Source organism: Sciurus carolinensis, chromosome 1, assembly GCF_902686445.1.
Source record: "Sciurus carolinensis chromosome 1, mSciCar1.2, whole genome shotgun sequence".
Taxonomy (NCBI): domain Eukaryota; kingdom Metazoa; phylum Chordata; class Mammalia; order Rodentia; family Sciuridae; genus Sciurus; species Sciurus carolinensis.
Window position 1 is genome coordinate 183,514,772 of NC_062213.1, and position 23,059 is coordinate 183,537,830.

Here is a 23,059-nt window from a genome sequence, read left to right on the forward strand (position 1 = left end):
AAACTGCAGACCTTATTGCAAATTTGTTTGTTTTACTGAAAATAATATTTGAACTCATTCTGTTTATTATGACAATATTGTTATTGTCCTCATAGGGGCTATTTGGTCTAGGATTGCATAGTGTCTGATTTGGGCACTGCTAATATTGATCTCCCCTTAAAGAAAGGGTTTTGGAAACCTATAAGGCCACTATAAGCCTATAGGGGGAAATCTGCAATACCCCAGATCTGCCTGCTAGAGGGGAAGATACATGAACAACATGAAAAACAAGGGAAGAAAATGATCCAAACAAATCTACATTCTATATTAATATAATCCAATGACAGTATGTTAGAAGAAATGTCAGAAAAGGACTTTAGATTATACATGATTAAGATGATTCACGAAGCAAAGGATGAGGTAAGAAAGCAAATGCAGGCAATGAATGATAATACCAATAAGCTGAAAGAGCACCTGCAGGAAGCAAAAGATCATTTCAACAAAGAGAGAGAGATTTTCAAAAAAAAACAAACGGAAATCCTTGAAATGAAGGAAACAATAAACCAAATAAAAAACTCAATGGAAAGCATCACCAAAAGACTAGACCACTTGGAAGACAGAACCTCAGACAATGAAGACAAAATATTTAATCTTGAAAATAAAGTGACCCAAACAGAGAAGATGGTAAGAAATAATGAATAGAACCTCCAAGAACTATGGGACAACATGAAAAGACCAAATTTAAGAATTATTGGGATTGAGGAAGGCACAGAGATACAAACCAAAGGAATGAACAACTTATTCAATGAAATAATAGCAGAAAATTTCCCAAGCCTGAAGAATGAAATGGAAAATCAAATACGAGCGGCTTACAGAACACCAAATGCACAAAATCACAACACATTCACACCAAGGCACATTTTAATGAAAATGCCTAACATTCAAAATAAAGATAGGATTTTGAAGGCCGCGAGAGAAAAGCATCAGATTACACATAGGGAGAAACCAAAACGGATAGCAGCAGACTTCTCAATCTAGACTCTAAAAGCTAGAAGGGCCCGGACCAACATATTTCAAGCTCTGAAAGAACACGGTTGCCAACGAAGAATCCTATACCCAGCAAAACTAACCTTCAAATGTGAAGATGAAATAAAATCCTGCCATGATAAACAAAAGTTAAAAGAATTTACAAATAGAAAGCCCTGCACTACAGAATGTTCTCAACAAAACATTCCATGAGGAGGAAATGAAAAACAACAATGGAGGTCAGCAAAGGGAAGAACAATCTTAGAGAAAAACCAAACGAAAAAGAAACCAAGCCAACTTAAAAACCAAAAATAAGCCAAATGACTGGGAATACAAATCATATCTCAATAATAACCCTGAATGTTAATGGCCTAAACTCATCAATCAAAAGACACAGACTGGCAGAATGGATTGAAAAGAAGGACCCAACAATATGCTGCCTGCAAGAGACTCATCTCATAGAAAAAGACATCCACAAACTAAAGGTGAAAGGATGGGAAAAAACCTACCATGCACATGAACTCAGTAAGAAAGGGGGGTTTCCATCCTTACATCAGTTAAAGTGGACTTCAAGCCAAAGTTAGTCAGAAGGGATAAAGAAGGACATTTCATACTGCTTAGGGAACCCTAAATGAGGAAGACATAACGATAGTAAATATTTATGCCCCAAAAAATGGTGCATACCTGTACATCAAACAAATCCTTCTCAATTTCAGGAATCACATAGACCACAACACAATAATTCTGGGTGACTTTAATGCACCGCTGTCACCACTAGATAGATCTTCCAAACAAAATCCAACCAAAGAAACCATAGAACTCAATAACACAATCAATAACCTAGACTTAATAGACATTTATAGAATATTCCATCCATCAACGAGCGGATTCACTTTCTTCTCAGCAGCACATGGAACCTTCTCAAAAATAGACCATATGTTATGCCACAAAGCAGCCCTTAGGAAATGCAAAAAAATAAGAGATACTGCCTTGTGTTCTATCATATCATAATGGACTGAGAATAGAAATCAATGACAAAATAAAAAAGAGAAATTACTCCAACACCTGGAGACTAAATAATATGCTATTGAATGAAACATGCATAACCCAAAACATCAGGGAGGAGATAGACAAATTCTTAGAGATAAATGAGAACAACCATACAACATATCAAAATCTCTGGGACACTATGAAAACAGTACTAGGAGGAAAATTCATTGCATGGAGCACATTGAGAAAAGAATGAAAAGTCAACAACTAAATGACCTAACATTACAGCTCAAAGCCCTAGAAAAAGAAGAACAGAATAACAGCAAAAGTAGCAGAAGACAGGAAATAATTAAAATCAGAGCTGAAATCAATGAAATTGAAACAAAAGAAACTATTCAAAAAATTGACAAAACAAAAAGCTGATTCTTTGAAATAGTAAACAAAATAGACAAATCCTTAGCCACACTAACAAAGAGAAGGAGAGAGAAAACGCAAATTACTAAAATTCGTGATGAAAAAGGAAATATCACGACAGACACCACTGAGATACAGAATATAATCAGAAGCTACTTTGAAAATCTGTATTCCAACAAAATAGAAACTACCGAAGACACTGACAAATTTCTAGAGACATATGCTCCTCCCAAACTGAACCAGGAGGACATACACAATTTAAACAGATCAATATCAAGCAATGAAATACAAGAAGCCATTAAAAATCTACCATCCAAGAAAAGCCCAGGACCAGACGGATGCTCAGCCGAGTTCTACAAGACCTTCAAAGAAGAACTCATTCCAATACTTCTCAAAGTATTCCAGGAAATAGAAAAGGAGGGTACCCAACCAAACTCATTCTATGAAGCTAATATCACCCTCATACCCAAACCAGGAAAAGACACATCAAGGAAAGAAATTTTTACACCAATATCCTTGATGAATATAGATGCAAAGATCCTTAACAAAATATTGGTGGGGCTGGGGAGATAGCTCAGTTGGTAGAGTGCTTGCCTTGTAAGCACAAGGCCCTTGGTTCGATCCCAGCACCCAAAAAAAAAAAAAAAAATTGGCAAACCGTGCTCCACTATCAAGTGGGGTTCATCCCTGGAATGCAAGGATGGTTTAACATCTGTAAATCAATAAACGTAATCCATCATGTCAATAGACTTAAGGGTAAGAATCATATGGTTATTTCAATTGACACAGAAAAAACGTTCGACAAAATACAACACCCCTTCATGATCAATACACTGGAAAAAATAGGGATAGTAGGAACATACCTGAACATTGTAAAGGCTATTTATGCTAAGCCCACGGCCAACATCATTCTTAAAGGAGAAAAACTGAAACCATTCCCTTTAAAAACGGGAACAAGACAGGGATGTCCTCTTTCACCACTTCTATTCAACATTGTCCTGGACTCAAGCCAGAGCAATTAGATAGACCAAAAAAATTAAAGGGAAACAAATAGGAAAAGAGGAACTTAAGCTGTCCCTATTTGCGGATGACATGATTCTATATTTACAGGATCCAAAAAACTCCTCCAGAAAACTTCTAGACCTCATCAATAAATTCAGCAAAATAACAGGCTATAAAATCAACACGTATAAATCTAAAGCAATTTTATACCCAAGTGACATATAAACAGCTGAAAGGGAAATGAGGAAAACAACTCCATTTGCAATAGCCTCAAAAAAAAAATAAAACACTTGGGAATCAATCTAACCAAGAGGTAAAAGATCTCTACAATGAAAACTACAAAACATTGAAGAAAGAAATTGAGGAAGACCTTAGAAGATGGAAAGATCTCCCATGTTCTTGGATAGGCAGAATTAATATTGTCAAAATGGCCATACTACCAAAAGTGCTATACAGATTCAATGCAATTCCAATTAAAATCCCAATGATGTACCTTACAGAAAGAGAGCAAGGAATCATAAAATTCATCTGGAAGAATAAGAAACCCAGAATAGCTAAAGCAATCCTTAGCAGGAAGAATGAAACAGGGGGTATGGCAATACCAGAACTTCAACTGTACTACAAAGCAATAGTAACAAAAACGGCATGGTATTGGCACCAAAATAGACAGGTAGATCAATGGTACAGAATAGAGGACATGGACACAAACCCAAATAAATACAATTTTCTAATACTAGACAAAGGTGCCAAAAATATGCAATGGAGAAAAGATAGCCTCTTCAACAAATGGTGCTCGGAAAACCAAAAATCCACATGCAGCAGAATGAAACTAAACCCCTATCTCTCACCCTGCACAAAAATTAACTCACAATGGATCAAGGACCTTGAAATCAGACCAGAGACCCTGCATCTTACAGAAGAAAAAGTAGGTCCAAATCTTCACCTTGTTGGCTTAGGATCAGACTTCCTTAACAGGACTCCCATAGCACAAGAAATAAAGCAAGAATCAATAACTGGGATAGATTCAAACTAAATAGCTTTCTCTCAGCAAAGGAAACCATCAGTAATGAGAAGAGAGAGCCTACAGAGTGGGAGAAAATCTTTTCCACTCATACTTCAGATAGAGCACTAATTTCCAGAATATATAAAGAACTCAAAAAACTCTACACGAAGAATACAAATAACCCAATCAACAAATGGGCTAAGGATATGTACAGACACTTCACAGAAGAAGATCTATAAGCAATCAACAAACATATGAAAACATGTTCAACATATCTAGTAATAAGAGAAATGCAAATCAAAACTACACTAAGATTCCTTCTCACCCCAGTAAGAATAGCGATTATCAAGAATACAAGCAGGGGTTTGGGGATATAGCTCAGTTGGTAGAGTGCTTGCCTTGCAAGCACAAGGCCCTGGGTTCGATCCCCAGCACCGCAAAAAAAAAAAAAAAAGAATACAAGCAACAACAGGTGTGGGAGAGGATGTGGAGAAAAAGGTACACTCATACATTGCTGGTGGGGCTGCAAATTAGTGCAGCCACTCTGGAAAGCAGTGTGGAAATTCCTTAGAAAACTTGGAATGGACCCACCATTTGACCCAGCTATCTCACTCTTCGGCCTATACCCAAAGGACTTAAAATCAGCATACTACAGAGATAACAGCCACATCAATGTTCATAGCTGCTCAATTCACAATAGCCAGACTGTGGAACCAACTAGATGCCCTCAACTGATGAATGGATAAAGAAACTGTGGTATATATATACACAATGGAATATTACTCAGCTATAAAGAATAATAAAATCATGGCACTTTGCAGGCAAATGGATAAAAATGGAGAATATCATGCTAAGTGAGATAAGCCAATCTCAAAAAAACCAAAGGATGAATGATCTCACTGATAAGCGGATGATGACACATAATGGGGGGTGGGAGGGGGGCAAGAATGGAGGAAGGAGGGACTGTATAGAGGGAAAAAGAGGGGTGGGAGGGGTGGGGGGGAAGGAAAAAATAACAGAATGAATCAAACATTATTACCCTATGTAAATATATGATTATGCAAATGGTATGCTGTTACTCCATGTACAAAGAGAAACAACATGTATCCCATTTGTTTACCATAAAAATAAAATAAAATAAATAAATAAAAGAAAATAAAATACTTGAGAACTGATCTAACAAAAGAGGTGAAAAACCTCTACAAAGAAAACTACAGAACACTAAAAAAAGAAATTGAAGACCTTAGAAAATGAAAAAATGTCTCATACTCTTGGATAGGCAAAAATTAAGATTGTCAAAATGGCCATACTACCAAAAGTATTATATAGATTCAATGCAATTCCTATTAAAATCCCAATGACATTCTTTATAGAAAGAGAAAAATCAATCATGAAAAATTCATTTCGAAAAATAATAGACCCAGAATAGTCAAGACAATCCTTAGCAAGAAGATTAAAGCAGGAAGCATTGCACTTCCAGACTTTAAACCATACTACAGAGCAACAGTAACAAAAACAGCAGATACTGGCACCAAAAGAAACATGTAAACCAATGGTACGGAATAAAAGACAAAGAGACAAACCCACATGAATGTGGTTATCTCATACTAGACAAAAGTGCCAAAAATATACATCGGAGAAAACATAGCCTATTCAACAAATGGTGCTGGGAAAACTGGAAATTCTTATGTAACAAAATGAAATTAAACCTCTATCTCTCACCCTGCACAAAAATCAACTCGAAGTGGATCAAAGACTTAAGCACTACATCAGAGACCCTGCACCTAATAGAAGAAAAAGTAGGCCCAAATCTTCATCATGTCGGCTTAGGACCTAACTTCCTTAACAAGATTCCTAAAGCACAAGACATAAAATTAAGAATCAATAAATGGAATGGATACAAACTAAAAAAGCTTCTTCTCAGCAAAGGAAACAATAATGTGAAGAGAGAGCCTACAGAATGGGAGAAAATTTTTACCGCATGCACATCAGATAGACTAATCTCCAAGATATATAAAAAACTTGGGGAGGGCTGGGAAGATAGCTCAGTTGGTAGAGTGCTTGCCTTGCAAACACAAAGCCCTGGGTTCGATCCCCAGCACCGCAAAAAAAAAAAAAAAAAAAAAACTTGGGGAAAAAAAAAAGTGAGAGGCACAGGGGATATAGTTCAGTTGGTAGAGGGCTTTCCTCACATACACTTGCGCTGGGTTCAATCCCAGTACCATCAAAAAAATTTAAATTAAATAATAATAATAATGATGAATCCACTGAGACTGGAGTTGTGACTCAGTGGTAGAATGCTTGCCTAGCATGTATGAGGCATTGGGTTCAATTCTCAGCACTGCATATAAAAAAATAAATAAAATAAAGGTTCATCAGCAACTAAAAAATAGTTTTTAAAAAATAATCCATTGAAAAAGAAATCAGGAAAGCAATTTCATTCACAATAGCCTTAAAAAAAATAAAATACCTAGAAATAAATCTAATCAAGGAGGTGAAAAAGCCCTACAATGAAAATTACAGGCCACAGAAGAAACTGAAAACAATAGAAGATGGAAAGGCCTCCCATATTCATGCATAGGTACAATTAATATTGTGAAATGGCCTTACTACAAAAAGCAATCTACAGGCGGGTTGGGGAGATAGCTCAGTCGGTAGAGTGCTTGCCTTGCATGCACAAGGTCCTGGGTTCGATCCCCAGCACAGCAAAAAAAAAAAAAAAAAAAAAAAAAGCAATCTACAGATTCAATGTCATCCCATCAAAATACCAATGATATTCTTCACAGAACAAGAAAAAGTTCTAAAATTCACATGGAAGAATTTTAAAAGATTCAGAATAGCAAAAAAAATCATTCTGAGCAAAATAAGCAATGTTGGAGTGGTTACAATACCTGATTCAAATTATACTACAGAGCTATAGTTACAAAAACAGCATGGTACTGGCAAAAAAACAGACACACAGACCAATGGATCAGAAGGCATAGAAACAAACCCACACAAATACAGTCATCTGATTCGTGACAAAGGTACCAAAACAAACACTAGATAAAAGACAGTCTTTTTTATAAATGGTTCTGGGAAAACCAGACATCATACAAAAAAGAATGAATCTAGATTCCTATCTCTTACCCTGCAAAAAAAAAAAAAAAAAAAAAAAAAACTCAAATTGGATCAAAGACCTAGGAATTAAGCCAGAAAATTAGGCAACTGCCCGAAGAAAACATAGGGGCAACACTCTGACATAAAGGCACAGGCCAAAATTTCAAAAGGACTCCTAAAACTCATGAAACAAAACCAAGAATAATGAGATAGCATCAGATTAAAAAGCTTCTACAAAGCAAAGAAATAAGAGTGTGAACACAGCCTACAGAATGGAAGTAAACCTTTGCTAGCTACTCTTCTGACAAAAGATTAGAACTCAAAAAACTTAACATTAAAAACATAAATAATAAACCCACCAATAAAGGGGCAAATGAATTAAATATATTTCTCAAAAGAAAAAATGCAACAGCCAAAATGTTCAAAATCTTCAGCAACTGGGGAAATGCAAATCTTAACTAGAGGGGCCCAGCGCAATGGCACACTCCTGTAATTTCAGCTCAGGAGAGGTTCACAGGTTTAAAGCCAGCCTCAACAACTTAGTGAGGTTTTAAGCAACTTAGTGAGATTCTGTCTCAAAATAAAAAATAATAAAGGACTGGGAATGTGGGTCAGTGGTTAAGCACTCTTGGGTTCAATCCCTGGTACAAAAAAAAAACAGCTGAGGGGAGAAATGATTTTAAATAAAATGTTAAAAAAATGAAAACTACACTGAGGGGCTTGGAATGTGACTCAGTGGTAGAGCACTTGTCTATCATGTGCAAGGTCCTGGGTTCAATCCCCAGCATCAAAATGCAAACACCCAAAAACAAACAAACAAACAAAAAACTATACCAAATCCTGGTATGGTGGACTATTCCTATAATCCCAATTGCTTGGGAGGTTGAAACAGGAGGATCCTAAATTCAAGGCCAGTAGCAACTTAGCAAGACCCTCTCTCAAAAATAAAAAAGAGCTAGGGATATGGTTCCATGGTAAAGCACCCCTGGGTTCAATACCCAGTACCACAAAATAAAACAACCTACACTGAGATTTCATCTCACTCCAGTTAGAATGGCAATCATAATAAATGCTGGTGAGGATGTAGAGAAAAGAGAACACTTTTACACTGTTGGTGGGATTTTAAATTAGTACAACCACTATGGCAGTCAGTATGGACATTCCTTGAAAGACTAGAAATGGAACCACCATACGACCCAGTTATACCACAACTTGTTATTTATCCAAAAGAATTAAAATCTGCTCAATCTACAGTAGTCAAGTTATGGAAATCAGTCAATATGTCCGATAATAGATAAAAGCATTATGAAAATGTGGAATATATACACAATAGAGTTGAACTATAAAGAACAAAACTGTCATTTGAAGGAAAACAGATTTAACTGGAGAACATTATGTTAAGTGAAATATGCCAGACTCACAAAGTCAAGAGTCCTTTGTTTTCTATCATATGGCAAAGTTAGAGGAGAGGAGGAGAAAAAATCATGAAAATAGAAGGGAGACCAGTATGGTAGAGGAAAGGGATTAGGGGAAGGAAGAAAGTAAGTAAGGAAAAAGGTATTGAGAATGAAATTGAACAAATTGTGTTATGTGTATGTACAAATATATCACAATGAATCTAATATGTACAATTATACTGCACCAATAAAAATATATTTTAGGGGCTGGGGAGATAGCTCAGTCGGCAGAGTGCTTGCCTTGTAAGCACAAGCTCCTGGGTTTGATCCCCAGCACCCAAAAAAAAAAAGCTTGCTTGAGTTCGGACTATGTTCCCTATACATTATTTCTTACTGAAAGGTACCAGGGCTTCTCGAAGAATTGCTTAATTTCTTCTTTTAAATATTTTTTGTTGTAGATGGACACAATATCTTTATTTTATTTATTTATTTTTATGTGGTGCTGAGTATCGAACCCAGTGCCTCACATGTGCCAGGCTAGTGCTCCACCACTGAGCTACAACTCCAGTCCCCAAACTGGCTAATTTCAAGTATGAGAGTAATGTATAGGATGAGCCTGGGTACCTCTTTTTGGAAGGAAGGAATCTTCCAGGAACTACTGAAATTTAAGTTAAAAGGATACAGGTGCTTAAGTATTTTATTGTTTTTGATGCTAATATAAGTAAAATCACTTGCTTTTTTTAATTTGGTACCATGGATTGAGGATTGAATTCAGGGGCACTAGACCACTGAGCCACACCCTCAGCCCTTTTTTATACTTTATTGAGAGGCAGGGTCTCACTGAGTCGATTATTGCCTCACTTAATTGCTGAGGCTGGCTTTGAACTCTAGGTCCTCTTGCCTCAGCCTCCTGAGTCACTGGGCTGCAGGCATGTTTTACCGCATCTGACTCTGCTTGCTTGATTTCTGAGACTGTTCATTAACAAATATATAGAAATACAATTGATTTTTATGCATTGGTTTTGTATCCCTCCAACTGAATTTCTTGTTTGCTCTCCTTTTGTGTATTTTTAGGGTTTTCCATGTTTAAGATCATGCCATCTATAAAGACAGTATTACTTTTTCATTTTCAATTTGGATCCCTTTTCTTTCTTTTTTCTTACATAACTGTTCTGGCTAGAACTTCAATACAACATTAAGTAGAAGTAGCGACACAGGTCATCCTAATCTTTCTAATCTTAAGGGAAAAACTCTTGTACCACAGAGTATGATTGTATAAGACTTTTAATATGTACTATGATTATTAATGTGTACTCTTAACATGTTAAGCAATTTCCTTCTATTCCTAATTTACTGAATTTTATCATGAAAGGCCACTGAATTTGTTAAAAAAATTTTTTGGGGGGGAGGCATCAACTGAGATGATGATGTAGGGTTTTTTCTCTTTAACCTTTATATGTGGTATATTACACTAATGGATACTTAGGGGGTTTTGTTGTAGTTGTGATCCTGGGGATCAAACTGAGGGCCTTGCATATGCTAGGCAAGTACTCTACCACTGAGCTAAAATCCCCACCTCTTAGAAATAAATTTAAATACCAGGTGTGGTGGGCTCATACCTATAATCCCAGCAACTCCAGAATGTTGAGGCAGAAGTATTGAAAGTTCAAGGTTAGCCTCAGCAACTTAAGAAAAGATCATCTCAAAATAAAAATATGGGGGGTAGGGGAGATAGGTATAGCTTAATGGTAGAGTGCCTCTGGGTTAAATTCCCATTACCACCAAGAAAAAAAAGCGGCGGGGGGGGGGGGGGGGGGGGGGGGCACAAGACTTTTGAAAGACATACAAAACATAGTTAAAAGCGGCCAAGGCTGTAGCTCAGTGGCAGAGTGCTTGCCTAGCATGTTCGTGAGGCACTGGGTTCACATAAAAATAAACATATAAAATAAAGGCATGCCGTCCATCTACAACTACAAATTTTTTTTTTTTTTTTTTTTTTTTTTTTAATAAAACAGCAAAAAAAAAAATGAAAGACTGGGCTGGTGTTGTGGCTCAGTGGTAGAGTGCTTGCCTAGCATGTGTGAGGCACTGGGTTCAAGTCTCAGCACCACATATAAATAAATGAATAAGATAAAGGTCCACTGACATAAAAAATACATAAAAAATAAAGGTACATCAACACTAAAAAACATTTAAAAGGAAAAAATTAAAAACCAAAATAAATGGACATTCCATGTTGATGAACTAAATTTCTTAAAGCATTTTTATTTTATTTTTTAAACTTTTTATTTATTTATTTATTTGTTCTCACTGATTTTTGACAGTACAGTGATAATTTTTTTTTTAATTCTTCTCATACATGTATATAGAGTTTGATAATGTCTGTCTCACAATCTACGGTCCTTCCCCTCCCCATCCACCCCAACCTCCTCTCCCTCCCTTCTGTACAATCCAAAGTTCCCTCATTCTTCTCTACCCACCCCCTCTATGGATCAGCATCCGTTTATCAAAGACAACATTCAGCCTTTGGTTTTGGGGATTGGCTTATTTCACTTAGCATGATACTCTCCAGTTCCATCCACTTACCTGCAAATGCCATAATTTCATTGGAAGACATAACTTTTAAGATGACAATATTACTCTTGATTTACAAATTCAATTCAAACCCTATCAAAATTCTAATGGATTTTTCTTTTCTTGCAGTAACAAAAAAAAAAAAAAATTCTAAATTTTATGGCACCCCAAATAGGCAAAACAATCTTGAAAAAGAAGACTCACACTTCCCAATTTCAAACCTACTACAGAGTCACAATAATGAAAATGGAGAAGTACTGGCACAAGAATAGACATTAGGGGCTGGGGAGATAGCTCAGCTGATAGTGCTTGCCTTGGAAGTACATGGCCCTGAGTTCGATCCCCAGTACCACAAAAAAAAAAAAAAAAAAAAAAAAAGAACAGACATTAGAACCAACAGAACAGAAATAAGATTCAAGAAATAAACCCCCCTAAATTCAGATATTCAAGTCTTAACCTTCAGTGTGATGGTAGTTGGAGATGAGGCCTTTAGGAAATAATCATGAGATCAAGAGGGGTGATGCTCTCTCGTGACAGAATTAATACTAATGCCCCTGTACAAGAAACACCAAAGCTGGATATGGTGGCATGTAGTGGCATTTCCAGCTACTCAGGAACTGACGCAGGAAGATAACTAGTTCAAGGCCAACCTGGGCAACACAGCAAAACCCCATCAGGAAGGAAGGAAGGGACCCCATCAGGTGTATTGGCACACACACCTGTAATACCAACAACTCAGAAAGCTGAGGCAGGAGAATCTCAAATTTGAGGCCAGCCTCCATAATTTAGTGAGACCATGTCTCAAAACAAAAAATACAAAGGGCTGGTGATGTAGCTCAGTACTAGAACACACCTGGGTTCAATCCTCAATACCACAAAAGGAAAAAAGAAAGAAAGAAGAAGGAGGGGAGGAAAGAAGAGAGGGAAATTCCATAGTTATACCCTCTCCTTTCTCATACACACTAAGTCTGTGAGCACAAGCAAGACGATGACCATCCACAAGCCAAGAGAAGAGGCCTCAGAATGAAACCACCTAACTTACAGTCACTAATCTTGAATTTCCCAGCCTCCAGAACTGTGAGATAGAAATGTCTGTTGTTTAAGTCACCCAGTCCATGGTATTTTGTTATTGTAACGCAAGATAACTAACACAATGATCAAATGACTTTCAAAAGAATACCAAGATCATTCAATAGCAAAAGAATAGACTTGAATAAAAAGGTGCTTGGAAAACTGGATACCAACACACAAAAGAATAAAACTCAATACTTCCTTATACCGTTAACAAAAATTAACTCAAAATGAACTAAAGATGTAAATTAAAATTAAATTCTATGACAGAATGAATAATACAGATGATAATGTATATTTTCTAGAAGCTAGAAGAAAGGAGTTTTAATGTTTTCACCATATAGAAATGATAAACAATTGATGATAAACATTACATAAGTACACCTGTATTAAAATATCACAATTCTCCCATAAATATGTATAATATTTATGTGTTCATTTAAAAAGACACTTAGAAGAAAACACACTCAACCTTGAATTTGGCAATAGTTCCTTAAATATGACATCAATAGCTTAATTAAGCTACAAAGAAACACAGATAAAACTGGACTTCATTAAAATTAGAAACTTGAAAAGAGAACCTACAGGGCTGGGGATGTAGCTCAGCTGGTACAGTGCTTGCCTTGCATTCACAAGGCCCTGGGTTTAATCCCCAGCACCACAAAAAAATAAAGAGAACCTACAGAATGGAAGAAAATCTTTGCTAGCTACTCTTCTGACAAAGAATTAATATTTAGACTATATAAAGAACTCAAAACTTACCACCAAAAAATCAAATAACCCAATTAATAATGAGCAAATGAATTAAAAGACAATTCTCAAAAAAAGGAATACAAATGGCCAACAAATATATGAAAAAAGGCTCAACATCATTAGCAATTACAGAAATGCAAATCAAAACTACACTGAGATTTCATCTTACCCCAGTGAGAATGGCAGTTATCAAGAATACTACTAATAATAAATGCTGGAGAGGATGCAAAGAAAAAGGAACACTTTTAGACTGTTGCTGGGATTGTAAATGAGTACAATCACTATGGAAATCAGTAATGGAGTTCCTCAACAGATCAGGCATGGACTCACCATATGATCCAGCTATACCACTCCTTGATATTTATCCTCAAGAATTAAGGTCATCAGGGTTGGTGATGTAGCACAGTTGGCAAAGTGCCTGCCTCACATGCACAAGGCCCGGGTTTCAATACCCAGCACCACAAAAAAAAAAAAAAAAAAAAAAAAAGAATTGAGTTCACCAGTTGAGCGCAGTGGTACACACACCTGTAGTCCCTGAAGCTCAGGAAACTAAGACAAAAGGATCACAAGTTCAATTTAGAAATTCAGCAATTTAGCAAGATTCTAGGCAACTTAGTGAGACCCTGTCTCAATGGTCAGTTATTTATTTTGTCCATGTTCTGATTATTGTGAATAATGCTGCTATAAATACTGGTGTATGTAAAGTAGCATTATTCACAATAAAATAACAAATGATGATAAGGTCATGGAGCAACTGGATCAACTTCATGCATTACTAGTGGGAACAGAAAATGGTACAGGAACTATGGAAAATAGTTATACAGTTCCTCACCAAGATAAAGACAGAATTCCCATATAACCCAGCAAATCACGCCTAGGTATATACACAAAAGAATGGATCAAGATCAGGGTCTTGCACAATAGTCAGAAGGTGAAAACAACTCAAGTGACTATTGATGGATGAAAGGATAAGCAAAATGTGGTATACAGATACAACGAAATATATTTTTCAATCATGATAAGTTCTGACATGCTACAACTGGATGAAACTTGAAAAAACAAGGCTAAGTGAAGCAAGTCAGACACCAAGGAAAAATTTATGATTCCACTTACATGAAATATCTAGAATTGGCAACTTCATAGAAACAGAAAGTAGATTAAAGTTTACCAGGAAGGGTGAGGGGCTATGGTGAGCTACTGCTTAATGTGTCATGTTTCTATCTAGGTGTAACAGGTAATGGTGACAGTTGTACATCATTATGCCACTGAATTATACAATTAAAATAGTTAAATGGTCAGTTTTGTGTATTTTTTCTTTTCTGACAAATAATTATATATAATTATGGGATATATATATATATATATATATATAATGTGAAATGACTGAATTAAGCTACCTAACATATCCATCACCATAAATAACTACCCTAACTCCACCTTGTTACTCTTTGACCAACATCTCCCTATTTTCCCCACTCTCCAGACTCTGATACCACCATTCTACTGGACTTCTATGAGTTCAATAGTTTGGAATTACACATAGAAGTGAGAAGATTGGTTGTCTTCCTGTATCTGCCTTATTTCACTTAATGTTATGTATATTTTAACATATTAAAATCTTGAATATAACTGCTTAAATATAAACAACAAGGCTGGGCATGTATAGTAGAAAGCTTGCCTAGCATGTGCGAAGCCCCGGCACAAAGGCACCACAAAATAAATAGTGATTTTTTTTTAAAGGAGTCTGGTGCCAACCTTAAAGACTTCTATGAACTAGTTAAATTCTCATCCCCAAAAAACATGTGTCCCTTGGAGAACTAATTAATGTAAGGATCCTAAAATGCGATCATTCTGGATTAGGGTAGAAGACACAAAGAAAAGGAGCTCATTTGAAAACAAACTGGAGAAAAGATACCACAAATTAAGGAATATCAAAGGTCACCAGAGGCTAAAACAGATTCTTCCCTAGGACTTTCAGAGAATGGCTCTGCAAACACAATGACTTCATACTTCTAACTTCCAGAGTTGTGAGATGATACATTTTCTATAGTTTTATTTTATTTTTTTTTTTCTTTTTTTTTTTTTTTTGCGGTGCTGGGGATCGAACCCAGGGATCTGTGCTTGCAAGGCAAGCACTTTACCAACTGAGCTATCTCCCCAGCCCACATTTTCTATAGTTTAAACCACCAAATTTATGATGATTTGTTATGGCAAACCTAGAAAAATACTATAGATTTTAGTACACAGAAATAGAATGTGAGAACAGGAAAAAACTAAAAATGTGGCTTTGAAACTGGGTAACAGGATGGAAGAATTTTAAGAAGCGTGTTTTTTGTTTTTTGTTTTTTTTTTAAAACACAGAACTACCCTTAAAAGATGGTTAGTAGATATATGGATGTTAAAAGCAATTCTGGAAAAGGTTCAGAAGGATGGAAGGAGCCAATAAGAAAAAGCAAGATCCAAGATGGCGGACTAGAGAGAGGCTGTGTTCCCTGTCACTCCGTAACTGTGGTTTCAAGCAGAGAATATCTATTTCTTGTGAGGCAGTTTTTGCTGCTTATCGATTCCTGGTGTTCACCCCATTTGTCTGCTGTGATCACCTGCAGTCTGCCAGCATAGTGACGCCTTTTTTAGTGCAGACTGCTCACTGTAAAACGCCTATAATCTGCCATTTGCCTGCCTCTCACCTCTCCATCACCTGCCTTACACCTATCCATCACCCAAAGCACGAGGTTCACCTCCCGATCGTCCGACAACAGTCAGCAAACTGATCGCCAACCGCCAGTGGAGCACCAGCTGCCTGCTGTTGCCTGGAAATTCTCTTGTCACAGTACCTGCAGGTTTGATTACACGTGGCTGCCGCCATTTTGAGGAAAACAGCCAGGTCCCATAGGACCCCTGGCCAGACTGACTGAGCCCCATCTCCAGGATCCCTCAGTCCGACCGATCACTCCCTGCCTCTGGGGCCCTCACATCGACTGACTGCTCCCTGCCACCAGGAACCCCAGACCGACTGACTGAGCCCTATCACCGGGACCCCAGACCGACTGATTGCAACTGGCCTCCAGGATCCCACAACCACACAAACACACCTGACCTCCAGGACCCCTGCTTGACCAACCGCATCCCAACTCCAGGACCTCCAGCTGACCACGTCCACACCCTGAGCTGCAGCTCCCCATTTGCCAACACATTTCGAAGCCAGAACGGCCATCTTGGATAATCCTGGAAGCCGTAGCTCTGATCTTTCGGTGGGGCAAATCCCATCCTGAGATGCCTGCTGGAGGCTTGAAGCTTATTGTCAGGTACCTCTCATGCATCAGGCTACTGAAGACTGGGAGGTTTCATTACTATATGACTGTTATATTGTCGATTTTCTTTTTTCTCCTTATTGAAAAAATTTAAGTTTTTATTTCTTTACTTTTCTTGCTCTCTTTTCCTTTTGTTTACCTGTTCCCTCAGAGTCTCTTTCTCCCTTTTTTGCATGCTAACATCCGATTTCTTTGGATTACACTCTCACCCTTTCTATTTTCTAGAACTTCTGTATATTCTTTTCTTATCCCATTAACAGCCACATTCTACATCCCTCTGCATCCTCTTTGTCCTCCATTAGAAACTGCAGACCTTATTGCAAATTTGTTTGTTTTACTGAAAATAATATTTGAACTCATTCTGTTTATTATGACAATATTGTTATTGTCCTCATAGGGGCTATTTGGTCTAGGATTGCATAGTGTCTGATTTGGGCACTGCTAATATTGATCTCCCCTTAAAGAAAGGGTTTTGGAAACCTATAAGGCCACTATAAGCCTATAGGGGGAAATCTGCAATACCCCAGATCTGCCTGCTAGAGGGGAAGATACATGAACAACATGAAAAACAAGGGAAGAAAATGATCCAAACAAATCTACATTCTATATTATATAATCCAATGACAGTATGTTAGAAAGAAATGTCAGAAAAGGACTTTAGATTATACATGATTAAGATGATTCACGAAGCAAAGGATGAGATAAGAGAACAAATGCAGGCAATGAATAATACCAATAAGCTGAAAGAGCACCTGCAGGAAGCAAAAGATCATTTCAACAAAGAGAGAGAGATTTTCAAAAAAAAACAAACGGAAATCCTTGAAATGAAGGAAACAATAAACCAAATAAAAACTCATGGAAAGCATCACCAAAAGACTAGACCACTTGGAAGACAGAACCTCAGACAATGAAGACAAAATATTTAATCTTGAAAATAAAGTGGCCCAAACAGAGAAGATGGGTAAGAAATCACGAATAGAACCTCCAAGAACTATGGGACAACATGAAAAGACCAAATTTAAGAATTATTGGGATTGAGGAAGGCACAGAGATACAAACCAAAGGAATGAACAACTTATTCAATGAAATAATAGCAGAAAATTTCCCAAGCCTGAAGAATGAAATGGAAAATCAAATACGAGCGGCTTACAGAACACCAAATGCACAAAATCACAACACATCCACACCAAGGCACATTTTAATGAAAATGCCTAACATTCAAAATAAAGATAGGATTTTGAAGGCCGCGAGAGAAAAGCATCAGATTACATATAGGAGGAGACCAATACGGATAGCAGCCAACTTCTCAACACAGACTCTAAAAGCTAAAAAGGGCATGGAACAACGTATTTCAAGGTCTGAAAGAACACGGTTGCCAACGAAGAATCCTATACCCAGCAAAACTAACCTTCATATTTGAAGATGAAATAAAATCCTGCCATGATAAACAAAAGTTAAAAGAATTTACAAATAGAAAGCCCTGCACTACAGAATGTTCTGAACAAAATATTCCATGAGGAGGAAATGAAATAAGAAAAAGCTTCCACAATCCTAGAAAATACAAACATTATGAACAGAATGTTCATTATAAACATGGTGGTTCATATCAACATTTTAGGTAAGGACATTTTGTTGAGGTCTCAGAAAGAAATAAAGGGTAATGACTGGAAAGTGGATGAGTGGTAATCCTTTTAATAAAATGGCAGAAAACTTGGCTTAACTGGGTTTTACTAATGAGTAGAAAGCAAAACCTGGAAGCAATGAACTTAGATATTTAGCCTTGGAGATTTCCAAGTAAGGCATTGAAGATGCAGCTTGGTTTCTCCTTGCTGCTTACAATAAAATAGAAGAAAGAAATGCAGGAAGAAACTATCACTCAAAACAATCAACTCTCGATTTCATGTGCAAAGTTTCCAGATTATCCACATTGAAAGGATGCTAAAATTAGGAAATTCACTATCAGAAAAGCATGCTCTAGAAAGACGATCAATGGTGTGGTTAGATAACCATTTACTGAACTTATTAGCTATGTGACTCATGGAGCCAATCAACCATCTCACAGAAGTCACAAATAAGGACAGTGTTATCTAGAAAGGATCTGTGAAGAATTCTCTTTTCCAATGGTGTGGAACCCTAGCTACATAAGGAGGAATATTCTACCAGAAAAAAAAAAAACAATGCTAGTAGTGGAGCCCATCACCCACGCTAGCCAGTAGCCACTTGGGTCTACTAGTGAGGAGCTCCTGAGGCGAAGTGGCCCGGGGTGGGCAGAAGCGGGAGGGGAGGGGGTGTCACGCGTAGGAGCCCAAAACCTCACACTTTCCCACCCTCCACAGTAGGCCATCAGAGTGGTCACTGGAGGTGCCCAGGGACCCCTGCTTTGTGGAAACCATCTGTCCGCCCATTTATTCACTCGTGTTCACACCACATTCCTGCTCTGGCGCATGCTGTATGCTGCACCTTGTGGGAAGGTAAAACATGGAGCATGAAAGTAAGTTAAATGCAGGGTCTCTGGTCTAATTCCTAAGTCCTTGATCCACTTTGAGCTGAGTTTTTGTTCAGGGTGAGAGATAGAGGTTTAATTTCATTTTGCTACATATGGATTTCCAGTTCTCCCAGCATCATTTGTTGAAGACGCCATCTTTTCTCCAATGTATATTTTGAGAGCCTTTGTCTAGTATGAGATAACCATATTCATGTGGGTTGTCTCTGTGTCCTCTATTCTGTACCATTGGTCTACAAGTTTAGTTTGGTGCAATACCATGCTGGTTTTGTTACTATTGCTCTGTAGTATATTTTAAGGTCTGGTATTGTGATACCCCAGTTTCATTCTTCTTGCCAAGAATTTCTCTGGCTATTTTGGGTCTCTTATTTTTCAAAATGAATTTCATGTTTGCTTTTTCTAGTTCTATAAAGACTATCACTGGGATTTTTAATAGGCATTGCATTAAATCTGTATAACACTTTTTGGAGTATGGCCACTTTGACAATAATTCTGTCTATCCAAGAACATGGGAGATCTTTCCATCTTCTAAGGTCTTCTTCAATTTCTTTCTTTAGTGTTCTGTAGTTTTCATTGTAGAGGTCTTTCACTCTTTTATTAAATTGATTCCCCCCCCAAAAAAAAAAAATTTTTTTTTTATTGCAAATGGGTAGTTTTCCTAATCTTTCAGAGGATTCATCACTGATACAAAAATGCCTAATGTAAGCAAAAGTAGAGGAAGCTGAGGCAGGAGGATGTCAAGTTCAAAACCAGCCTTAGCAATTTAGCAAGGCCCTAAGCAAATTAGCAAGACCCTGTCTCAAAATTAAAAATAAAGGTAGCTAGGATATAGCTCAGGGGTCAAGCACCTCTTTGTTCAATCCCTGGTGCCAAAAAAAAAAGATAAGAAAGGATCCTTCTCTGAAGTCTTCAAGAGAAAGTATGGCCTTGATAACACTTTAGCTTTGGGCTTTTAGCCTACCAAACTATGAAAGAATAATTTTCTCTTGTTTTAAGCCATTAGGCTTGTAATATTTTTTAAGAAATCCTTAGAAAACTAATACAAACCACCAAGATTAAAGATGTGACAAATATGTGACAAAAATGAACATCAAAAATAATGACCAGAAACCTGGGGATACAGCTCAGTTGGTAGAGTGCTTGCCTCGAAAGCACAAGGCCATGGGTTAAATCCCCAGCACGGTCAAAAAAAAGACCAGAATAAGGCTAGAGAGGGCTCTGGTACAACTCAGTAGTAGAATGCTTACTTATCATGCATAATGCCCTAAGTTCAGTTCAATCCCCTGCACCTTAAGAGAAAAATTCCCCATGAACAAAATGACAATAAATTAAATTCTTAAGTTCATAATGATACCCTCTCCCAAACCTTACCTCTAGGAGATGCTAGAGCATCAATTTCTTCCTCTGAAAACTGATAAAGAGGCAAAAAACACTTACCCAGATATTCCTGCACAACTGATAATTATAGGGTACCCAAATAACTGACCATAGATTTATGGGAAAATTCCACTTGATAAATAAAAAAGAAATGATAGAAAATCATCTTCTAATGAAATAATATATCTAAGCAACAAGTATTAAAGACTGATAAATCCATTTAGGTGAAAAATTAACAAAAAACTGTTGTGCTCCCACGGACAGAAACAAAACCAAATGATCAACTGCAATATCACTAGATGAGGGATAAACACCTATGACCCTTCTGAATGATGTAATAAAAATTCACAGCACCATCTAATGGTGTGACAATACATTCAATTTATCTGTAACAGTCCTGGTTTATGGTTATCATCCCACTGTAGTAATAGCCCCCCTTTTGTTTTCAAAATTGGGGCTGGGGTTTGGCTCAGTGGTAGAGCACTTACCTAGCACACATGAGGCCCTGGGTTCGATCCTCAGCACCACATAAAAATAAAATAAAGTTATTGTGTTCGCCTACAACTAAAAATTATAAGTTTTAAAAACTGTGTGGAAATAAATTATACAATCTCTATAAATTTGCCTAAGAAACTGAATCTAAATGTCATCAAGCCCTACCAGTCCAAATTCTTAATTTTGGCCACAGACTATACATCACTTGGGAAATTTTTTTAAATACTGGTGTCTAGATTTCATTCCATGAGTTCTGATTAACTGGTATGAGATGTGGCCTGGGCACTGAGATAATTTAAAGTTCCTCAAATAATTCTAAAGTTTCAGCAAAAGTTGAGAACCACTGCTCTAAACTTAACTACTAATTTGTGGGAAATATGAGGGGTAAAAGAACATATTAAACACCATAACAAGGATTCACTCAAACAGCCAAACCAGAAATGTGGGAAATTCTCCTGGACAAATGACCTAGTTTTTTCCACAAATAAACAGCATGGGAAAAAATTACTGGTAGTATACAGTAGTGAGGAGGATGGCTAAAGTTAAGAAAAACTTAAAAGAGACACATAAACCAAATAAAATGTGTAAATCTTATTTGGACACTGATTTAAAACAAACCAAGTGCAAAAGGACATTTAAAGAATCAGAGGGCTGGGGATATAGCTCAGTTGGTAGAGTGCCTGTCTTGCAAGCACAAGGTCCTGGGTTCAATCCCCAGCACCACAAAAAAAAGAAAAAGAAAAGAATCAGAGAAATTTAAACATAGACTGAATTAAGAACTCTTTATTTTGTTAGGCGAAACAGTATTATAACTATTTGTTAAAGTTCTTACCTGAACTGGGTGCAATGGCACAGGCTTGTAATCCCAGCAGCTCTGGAAGCTAAGGCAGGAGAACTGCATGTTCAAGACCAACCTCAGTAATTTATTGAGGCCTAGGACTTTAGCGAGACCCTGTCTCAAATAAAAACAAAAAACAGGGCTGGGGATGTAATTCAGTGGTTAAGTGACCCTGGAGTTCAATTTTCAGTAACCAAAAAAAAAAAGTTATTACCTGTTAGAAATATACACAGGATTACTTACAGGTTAAATAAGGAGATGCCTGAGAGTTCCTTCAAATTATTTCAACCAAAAGGAAAAGGAAAGGAAGAGGGAAGAAAAGAAGTGAGAAGTTAGAAGAGGACACCAATGATAAAATGCTGAAACTGCAAAGTTGTCAAAACTGGTTAATAGGAACATGGGGGTTTACTTTATCATTCCATACTTGTGCTCAATACGTAATTATGAAACTTAAGAAAAATTTTTAAATGTTTTGCTTACAAATGTAACAGTACGCATGTCAGAATATATATAAAACACTTAGACAGGCACAGTGATTCACGCCTGTAATTCCAGTAGCTCAGGAGGCTGAGGCAGGAGGGTTCGAAGCCAGCCTCAGCAATTTAGAGAGGCATTAAGCAACTGAGCCAGACGCTGTTGCTAAATAAGAAATAAAAAAGGGCTGGGGATGTGGCTTGTGATTAAGTGCCCCTGGGTTCAATCCCTGGTACAAAAAAGAAAAAAACACTTAAATTTTAAGACATGGGAAATGTAAAGAGAGATGAACGCACATGATCCTTGACCTCCAAGAGCCTAGAGTGGTAGGTAGAGTACATCCTGGATAAGGGGGAGGGGGGAGTACTATCTTTGGCCAAAGGTAGATAGTTCAAGTGTGGTATAATCCCAGCAACTTGGGAAGCTGAGGTAAAAGATAAGAGGATCTGTCTTCAAAATATTTAGTGTATATTTTCTAAAACAGAAATATTGAGAAGCAAAGACGTGTTTTAAGATGATCTCAAACAAGGAAGTACATCTTAGGGAAAAAGTTAATTGATGCTTCCTGAGAGATAATTTACAGCAATATGATTTAATGTAATTCAAATTATTCTAACATCCATAAATTCCACATTAAAAATTCTGTTTTCTCAAATGAAAACAGAAACTTTAACTATGAATATACTGAATAAACAACTTTTAATAGATATCAACACAAGATTTATTATTTTATGTACCTATTTAAATGCAATT

At 37.0% G+C, this 23,059-nt stretch overlaps 1 protein-coding gene across 7 annotated transcripts in view; it reads right to left on the reverse strand.

Moving 5' to 3' along the window:
- The window catches only part of Zmym4 (zinc finger MYM-type containing 4), a 186,496-nt gene that overhangs the window by 157,829 nt on the left and 5,608 nt on the right, over positions 1-23,059 (reverse strand). The window lies entirely within an intron of this gene.